Source organism: Bos mutus, unplaced genomic scaffold (assembly GCF_027580195.1).
Source record: "Bos mutus isolate GX-2022 unplaced genomic scaffold, NWIPB_WYAK_1.1 CTG396, whole genome shotgun sequence".
Lineage (NCBI taxonomy): Eukaryota > Metazoa > Chordata > Mammalia > Artiodactyla > Bovidae > Bos > Bos mutus.
Genome location: NW_027219882.1, coordinates 48,287 through 56,389, shown reverse-complemented (window position 1 = coordinate 56,389; position 8,103 = coordinate 48,287). Strand labels below are relative to the sequence as shown.

Here is an 8,103-nt window from a genome sequence, read left to right as displayed (position 1 = left end):
CCTATTTCCTCCCACTGCGGAGGAAATTTCCTTCCTAACCTTCCTGCCTGTTACCCTCTCAGTTTGTACCCTGTAAATTACAAATCCCCAAAATTTCTCACATGAAAGACTTGAGTTTCCTTCGATAGATCATATTTTTTGCAAAGAAGAAAAATTGTATTTCCCCTTTCTGGTTTGGATGCCTTCTACTGTCTATTTCATACTTAAATTGCACTGCCAAAGACCACTAGTGCTTTAGAAGATGAAGTTGAACGGTTCTATGAAGACCTATAGAAGTCTTTTAGAACTAACACCAAAAAGAGAGGGGGGGGCGGGGAAAGATGTCCATTTCATCAAAAGGGACTGGAATGCAAAAGGAGGAAGTCAAGAGATACTTGGAGTAACAGGCAAGTTTGGCCTTGGAGTACAAAATGAAGCAGGGCAAAGTTTACCAGAGTATTTGCCAATAGAATGCACTTGTCATAGCAAACACCCTCTTCCAATAACACCAGAGAAGACTCTGTACACATGGACATCACCACATGGTCAACACCAAAATCAGATTGATTATATTCTTTGCAGCCGAAGATGGAGAAGCTCTATACAGTCAGCAAAAGCAAGACAGGGAGATGACTGTGGCTCACATCATGAATTCCTTGTTGAAAAATTCAGAGTTAAATTGAAGAAATTAGGGAAACCCAAAGACCACTCAGTTATGACCTAAATCAAATCCTTTACAATTATACAGTGGAAGTGACAAATAGATTCAAGGAATTAGATTTGATAGAGTACCTGAATAACTATGGACCAAGGTTCATGACACTGTACAGGAGAGGGTGATCAAGACCAACCCCAAGAAAAGTAAATGCAAAAAGGCAAAATGGTTGTCTGAGGAGGCCTTACAAATAGTTGAGAAAAGAAGACAAGTGAAAGGCAAAAGGAGAAAAGGAAAGATCAGAATGCGATGTTCCCAAGAATAGCAAGAAGAGATAAGAAAGCATTCTTAAGTGACCAAGGCAAAGAAATAGACCAAAATTAAAGAAAGCAAAGTGTAATATCACTTCCAGAAAATTAGAGATACCAAGGGAACATGTCATGCAAAGATGGACACAATAAAGGACAGAAATGGTATGGACCTGACAGAAGCAGAAGATATTAGGAAGAGGCGGCATGAACACACACACACACACAAATACAAAAAAAGATCTTAATGGCCAAGATAACCACAATGGTGTGATTACTGACATACAGCCAGAACCCTGGAGTCCAAAGTCAAGTAGGCCTTAGGAGCATCACTAGGTACAAAGCTAGTGGGAGTGATGAAATTCCAGCTGAGCTATTTCAAATCTTAAAAGATGATGCTCTGAATGTGCTGCACTCAATACAGCAGCAAATTTGGAAAAATCCTAAGTGGCCACAGGACTGGAAGAGTTCAGTTTTCATTCCAATCCCAAAGAAGGCAATGCCAAAGAATGTAAAGAATGTTCAACCTATTGCAAAATTGCAATCATCTCACATGCTAGAAAAATAATGCTCAAAATTCTCCAAGCAAAGCTTCAACAGTGTGTGAACCAAGAACTTCCAGATGTTCAAGCTGGATTTAGAAAAGGTAAGTAAATATGAAATCAAATTGCCAACATCCATTGGATCATTGAAAAAGCAAGAAAGTTCCAGAGAAATGTCTACTTCTGCTTTATTGACTATGCCAAAGCCTTTGACTGTGTGGATCATAACAAACTGTGGAAATTTTTTAAAGAGATGGGAATACCAGACCAACTTACCTGCCTGCTGAGAAATATGTATGCAGGTCAAGAAGCAACAGTTAGAACTGGACATGGAACAATGGACTGATTCCAAATTGGGAAAGGAGTACATCAAGCCTGTATATTGCCATCCTGCTCATTTAAATTATATGCAGAGTACATCATGCAAAATGCTGGGCTGGATGAAGCACAAGCTGAAATCAAGATTGCCAGGAGAAATAGCAATAACCTCAGATACACAGAGGACATCACCCTTATGGCAGAGAGCAAAGAGGAATTGAAGAACCTCTTGATGAAAGTGAAAGAAGAGAGTGACAAAGCTAGCTTAAAACTCAACATTCAAAATACTAAGATCATGGCATCCAGTCCCATCACTTCACGGCATACAGATAGGGTAACAATAGAATCAGTGAAAGACTTAATTTTCTTCAGCTCCAAAATCACTGCATATGGTGACTGCAGCCATGAAATTGAAAGACGATTGCTCTTTGGAGAAAAGCTCTGACAATCCTAGACAGCGTATTAAAAAGCAGAGACATTACTTTGCCCATAAAGGTCTGTATGGTCAAAGCCATGGTTTGCCCAATAGTCATATAAGGATGTGAGAGTAGGACCATAAAGAAGGTTGAAAACCGAATTGTTGCTTTCGAACTGTGGGGCTCTTGAGAGTCCCTCAGACTGCAAGGACATTAAATCAGTCACTCCTAAAGAAAATCAGTCTCGAATATTCATTGAAAGGACTGATGACGAAGTTGAAGCTCCAATACTTTAGCCACCTGAAGGGAAGAGCCAAATCTTTGGAAAAGACCCTGATGCTGGGAAAGATAGAAGGCAGAAGGAGAAGGAGATGACAGAAGACCAGATGGTTGTATGGCATCAGTTTGAGCAATTCTGGGAGATGGTGAAAGACAGTGAAGCCTGGCATGCTGCAGTCCGTGGGGTCACAAAGAGTCAGACACAATGAGCGACTGAACAAAAATAACACCTAAAGAATTAATATGGTACATTTAGGACTCTCTTCATGAAATGGAATGGAGGAAAGGGTTTTTCATACACAGCAGTTTCCACTTCAGTCGATGTACTGGTGAGATCCCTGGGCTGAGGGAGAGCTGACCTGCCCCAAAGCTGCAGTGTTTATATCTCAGGAAGGAGTGGATCAGGGTCACATGGACAGGGTGTCAGTCAGAGATGGCGACACACATTGATCTTTTCCAGGAGAGATAATACCACTGATGGCACTGATGACAGCACTCACCACCCCAGGCAAACCCAGTGTAAAGTCCAGACATGCTGTGACGGTCGTCATCCCCAGTCTACATCATAACAGACGGAATGCAGGTGCTGAGGCCACAGCCTCAGGGCCCACAGTAAGACAGGGGAGCGGAGCACTGAGGAGCTTCCAGGAGCTATCTGTCCTCAGTCCTCGCTGGCCTTGGGGTCCTCAGTGTCCGCCCTCAAGGAGGAGATCCTGAGGTTCACGTGTTCCTGCAGACACTCAATTGTGCACAGGAAAAGGCAGGACAGGCCACTGGGCAAGTCAGCCGTGCTGGGAAGACAAGCATCTTAGCAGAAATATCTACTTTGTCCACAAAATTAATGCTGTCCTTAATTACCGTGAAAAAACCACCTATAGAGATTCTTGAGGATATTTAAACTGTTTCAGGTGAAAGAATAGTCAAGAAAGCAAAGGGAAATATAAATGCTTTGGGAATCCTGATAAACATTAAATTGTACTCAACTCCATTTGAATTCAATGTGATTATTACATGTATATTTTTCTCTGATGTTTGCATATGGAGTAAGTAAACACCAGCTAATTAGAAAAGAAATAAAAAAATAAGAGTTTGTGTTTAACAAATGGCTGGTACCTGAATGTGTGGTGGGCATCTAATGAGTAAAGGTAAACACGTTCTTGGGATTAAAGTCTCTTCCCCAAATCTGCCATTTTCCCTGAAAGCATCTTTTTTCCTGACCAGCCCTCCTTCATCATATCATTCCTCAACAGTCTTACTGGTCTGGGCAGGGCGACCCCAGGAGGGGCTGAGTTCTCTGAGGGCACAGTCAGCATCCCCTCACAGGGGGAGCCCCATAGACAAGACCTCTATTCACTGCTTTCTGCTTTTTATACAGAGGTCCCTCCTGTATGCAAATATCCACTCAGGTCACAGGGTAGAAACAGAGCACCAGCTCACTTAAATTCAGGCTCCTCCTGAGGCTTGAAGAGACTTGCAGGGGAGTGGTGACTCTCATCTGCTCGAAGATGAACCCACTGTGGACCCTCCTCTTTGTGCTGTCAGCCCCCAGAGGTGAGTGTCTCTGGGTCAGACATGGGCACGTGGGGAAGCTGCCTCTGAGCCCACGGGTCACCGTGCTTCTCTCTCTCCACAGGGGTCCTGTCCCAGGTGCAGCTGCGGGAGTCGGGCCCCAGCCTGGTGAAGCCCTCACAGACCCTCTCCCTCACCTGCACGGTCTCTGGATTCTCATTGACCAGCAATGGTGTAGGCTGGGTCCGCCAGGCTCCAGGGAAGGCGCTGGAGTGGCTTGGTGGTATAAGATAGTGGTGGAAGCACAGGCTATAACCCAGCCCTGAAATCCCGGCTCAGCATCACCAAGGACAACTCCAAGAGCCAAGTCTCTCTGTCACTGAGCAGCGTGACAACTGAGGACACGGCCACATACTACTGTGCAAAGGACACAGTGAGGGGAAGTCAGTGTGAGCCCAGACAAAAACCTCCCTGCATAGGGGCCCGTGACCACCAGGGGGCGCTCAGGACTCAGTACAGAGCTGAGCCCTGGAGCAGGTGCAGAAGAGGCGTTGGGCGGTGGGGGGCCTGGGGGGATTCTCCTCAGAGCTTCTCTTTCCTCCTCCTGCCCAGGAGCTGCACCTCAAACCCTCTTCTGTGTCCTGGTATTTCATTGTTGTGGTTTATGTCACTCTCAGACAACTGTGTGTATATATATATTTTAATTTTTCCTTGAAGCAAGGATAGCTTTATGCAAACACACACACACACACACACATATATAATACTAACAGCTAAAATTTTTTCTCCTTCATTTTTCTTCTTTCAAAGGAACTCAGTAAAACACTTGACTCTCATGTTATTTTCAAACATTAACTATCCTGAAAGGAAACATTGAGATATTTAAACATTTTTAATCTTTGTTTTGTTTTTGTACATGAGGAAGGAAGAGACTCAACCTCCTTCTTTCTGTCAAACTGCACATTAGAATCTGGAGCAAGCAGTGTCAAAGGCTCCAGTGTCAGGGTTCCCCAGTGCTGCATATGCAATGATTCTCATCATTCACAGATTCTGTACTGCAAATTCACCCACATGCTAGCTTTTATTAGCATCTTAACATAAACACTGTTACCTTGTGTCCTTATATAGACATTGAGAGTTTGGCCAGTTCACTGAGTCACTCAACACACACACATTCCAGGTGAGGGCAATCAGGGTGATACCATCTCACCTCAACGTCTCTGAAGTCCACACCCCATTCTGAGCTTATGTCTGGATCATTCATAAGGGGAAATACAGAGGTCCTCAGGTGGATTTGTCCGTGGGGTCAACGTGGAGCCCACCACCATCTGTCCTCTCTCCCATCACAGTGACCGTCACTGGCACAGGGAAAGGAAGCAGGAGCTGTGCTGGGCTCAGCCCTGAGGAAAGACCCAAGGACTGAGAGGACGAGGGGCTGAGCTGAGATGGGCAAGGGGCAGGAGGTGGGGGCCGTCAGGACAGAGACTCTGGGCTCAGAAAGGGGGACCTGCCCTGGGATCTGGTTCCAAGCCATCTGATAGACACACTGCTTTCCCACCCTTGCTCACCAAACCATGTAAATTCAGAAGGCACCCATGGGGATCCTGGGATGACCAGGGTGAGTGTGACCACAGCCTCTCTGGATTCACAGGAATAGAGCTCCTCAATGCAAATTCCTCTTCAAGCTCCAGGGAAAAATCCACCCTGGGCTGTGGGAGCTCACCCCTCTCTGCTCACACAGGATGGAGGTCTCAGTGAAGGCAGAGCTGTTGTGTAGAAGATGAGGCTTTGGGGTCTTCTCCTCTGCCTGGTGACAGCTCCCCAAGATGAGGGTCTCAGGTGCAGACATGGGTCTGTGGGGATGGTTGTGACTGCAGGTGACTGACAGGGACTGATTCTTCTTGTCCCCAGGTGTCCTGTCCCAGATGCAGCTGCAGGAGTCGGGCCCAGAACTGGTGAAGCCCTCACAGACCCTCTCCTCACATGTGCTGTCTCTGGTTACTCCATCACGTGGTTATTGTCGGAACTGGATCCACCAGGCCCCAGGGAAGGGGCTAGAGCAGATGGCATGCATAAACTATGATGGTGACACTTACTACAGCCCCTCCATCAAGAGCCACACCTCCATCTGCAGAGACATCCAAGAATCAGTTCTCCCTGCAGCTGAGCTCTGTGACCACTGAGGACACAGGCCATGTGTTGCTGTGCAAGAGACACAGTGAGGGGAAGGCAGTGTGAGCCCAGACACCAGCCACCCTCCGGGGGCTCCATGACCACCAGCGGGTGCTGGGGACACACAATTGTGTGTTGCAGGAGCAGGTGCAGATGGTGATTGACAGCTGGTCTCCTGTCAGGAGGCTTCCTCTCCTTGTAGCAGTTTTTCTGGGGAACTTCTCTGCATTCATGACTCTTAGGTACCTCCTCAGTCTCTGAGGCAGAATGGTGGTTGGGATAGGGGAGGATATCCTCACTGCAAGAAAGGCACAGTCTCTTAGGGTTGCTTCCTCTTGTCACTTAGGCCCGTTCTCTGGACATTTGGTGTAAGCTCGCTAAGTCCACAGGAGAGGCTCTGTGTGACTCAGCAGTGCGGCTCAGCACAGCAGGGCCAGTGAACGAGCTAGCCAGCGGTCAGCAGTGTAAGTGCAGCTGGACTCAGACAACAGAGGTGTATAAACCCAGAGCCAGGGAAGAACCCCCCTTGGTGGTGCTAACGGAACTGACACCTCACTCACAGCATCAGCCATAGTTCTCTCCACGGAGACTCAGCGGGACCTCCACCCCAGCCTGAGATAGAAGCTGAGTCTGCTGACACCACACACAGATGCAGGAAGATGAAAAGTTTGTGTCATCTGTGTTCCTGCATCTATGTCTGTGATGTCCTCAGACTTACCTTCTACATCAACCTGGGGTGGGGTCCCAATGAATTTCCATGGAGAGAACTATGAATAATGGTCTGAGTGTGGTTTCAGCTCTTTGAGCACCACCGAGGGGCGTTCCTCCCTTCACTAATTGACAGGCTCTAGTAGGTGCAGTAGCTTCTGTCCTTTGGGTGGTTTTACGGCAGATAGAGGACACAAACTAAAGGGAAGCTTTTACTTTAAAAACAATTCCTACTTGATATCCTCAGCTTTCTTGTCAAGCTATGAGCCACCAGAAGTTTATACGAGGACAAGTCTTTCAACGAGAGAGCACAATACATCTAAGGAATATACAGAATATTCCCTGATGAATAAAGAAGCCATTGTGAGCACCGTCTTCGTGTTCAGCCATCCCTCCTGACTGTCTCATGGAACAAACACTACCTTTAGTTCATGAAACTTAGTGATTTTAAATCACTTTGTTCCTAATGCATGCATGCTAGTCACTCCAGTCATGTCAGACTCTTTACCACCCAATGGACTGTAGCCCATTAGGCTCCTCTGTCCATGAAATTTTCCAGGCAAGAATACTGGAGCAGGTTGCCATGCCCTCCTCCAGGGCATCTTCCTGACCAGGGATGGATCCTGTGTCTCTTACATCTGCTTATTGGTAGGCGGGTTCCTTATCACTAGCGCCATCTTTCGATCATTATGTGAGTCTCGTTCAGCAGAAATCACACAAAGAGAAGTGAACAGAGTAAACAATGAGAAAGTGAAAGTTGCTCAGTTGTATCCAACTCTTTGCGACCCCACGGACTATACAGTCCATGGAATTCTCCAAGGAAGAATACCGGAGTGAGTAGCATTTCCCTTCTCCAGGGCATCTTCCCAACTCAGGGATCAAACCCAGGTCTCCCAAACTGCAGGCAGATTCTTCACCAGCTGAGCCACAAGGGAAGCCCAAGTATACTGGAGTGGGTAGCCTATCCCTTCTCCAGCAGATCTTCCAGTCCCAGGAATCAAATCCTATATTGCAGGATGATTCTTTACCATTGAGCTGTGAGTTCAGTCACTCAGTAATGGCTGACTCTTCCCAACCCCATGGACTGCAGCATGCCAGACTTCCCTGTCCATCTCCAACTCCCAGAACTTGCTCAAGCTTATGTCCATCCAGTCGATGATGCCATCCAACCATCGCATCCTCTGGCATCCCCTTTTCCTCCTGTCTTCAATCTTTCC

The 8,103-nt window shown here is 46.6% G+C and overlaps 1 long non-coding RNA gene across 1 annotated transcript; it reads left to right on the top strand.

Moving 5' to 3' along the window:
• The first annotated feature begins 3,915 nt into the window (after positions 1–3,915).
• On the top strand, positions 3,916–4,432 carry LOC102283656 (uncharacterized). The gene is made up of 2 exons (XR_011463505.1): positions 3,916–4,048; positions 4,131–4,432. It is a non-coding gene; the product is annotated as an uncharacterized lncRNA (long non-coding RNA).
• The last annotated feature ends 3,671 nt before the right edge of the window (positions 4,433–8,103 follow it).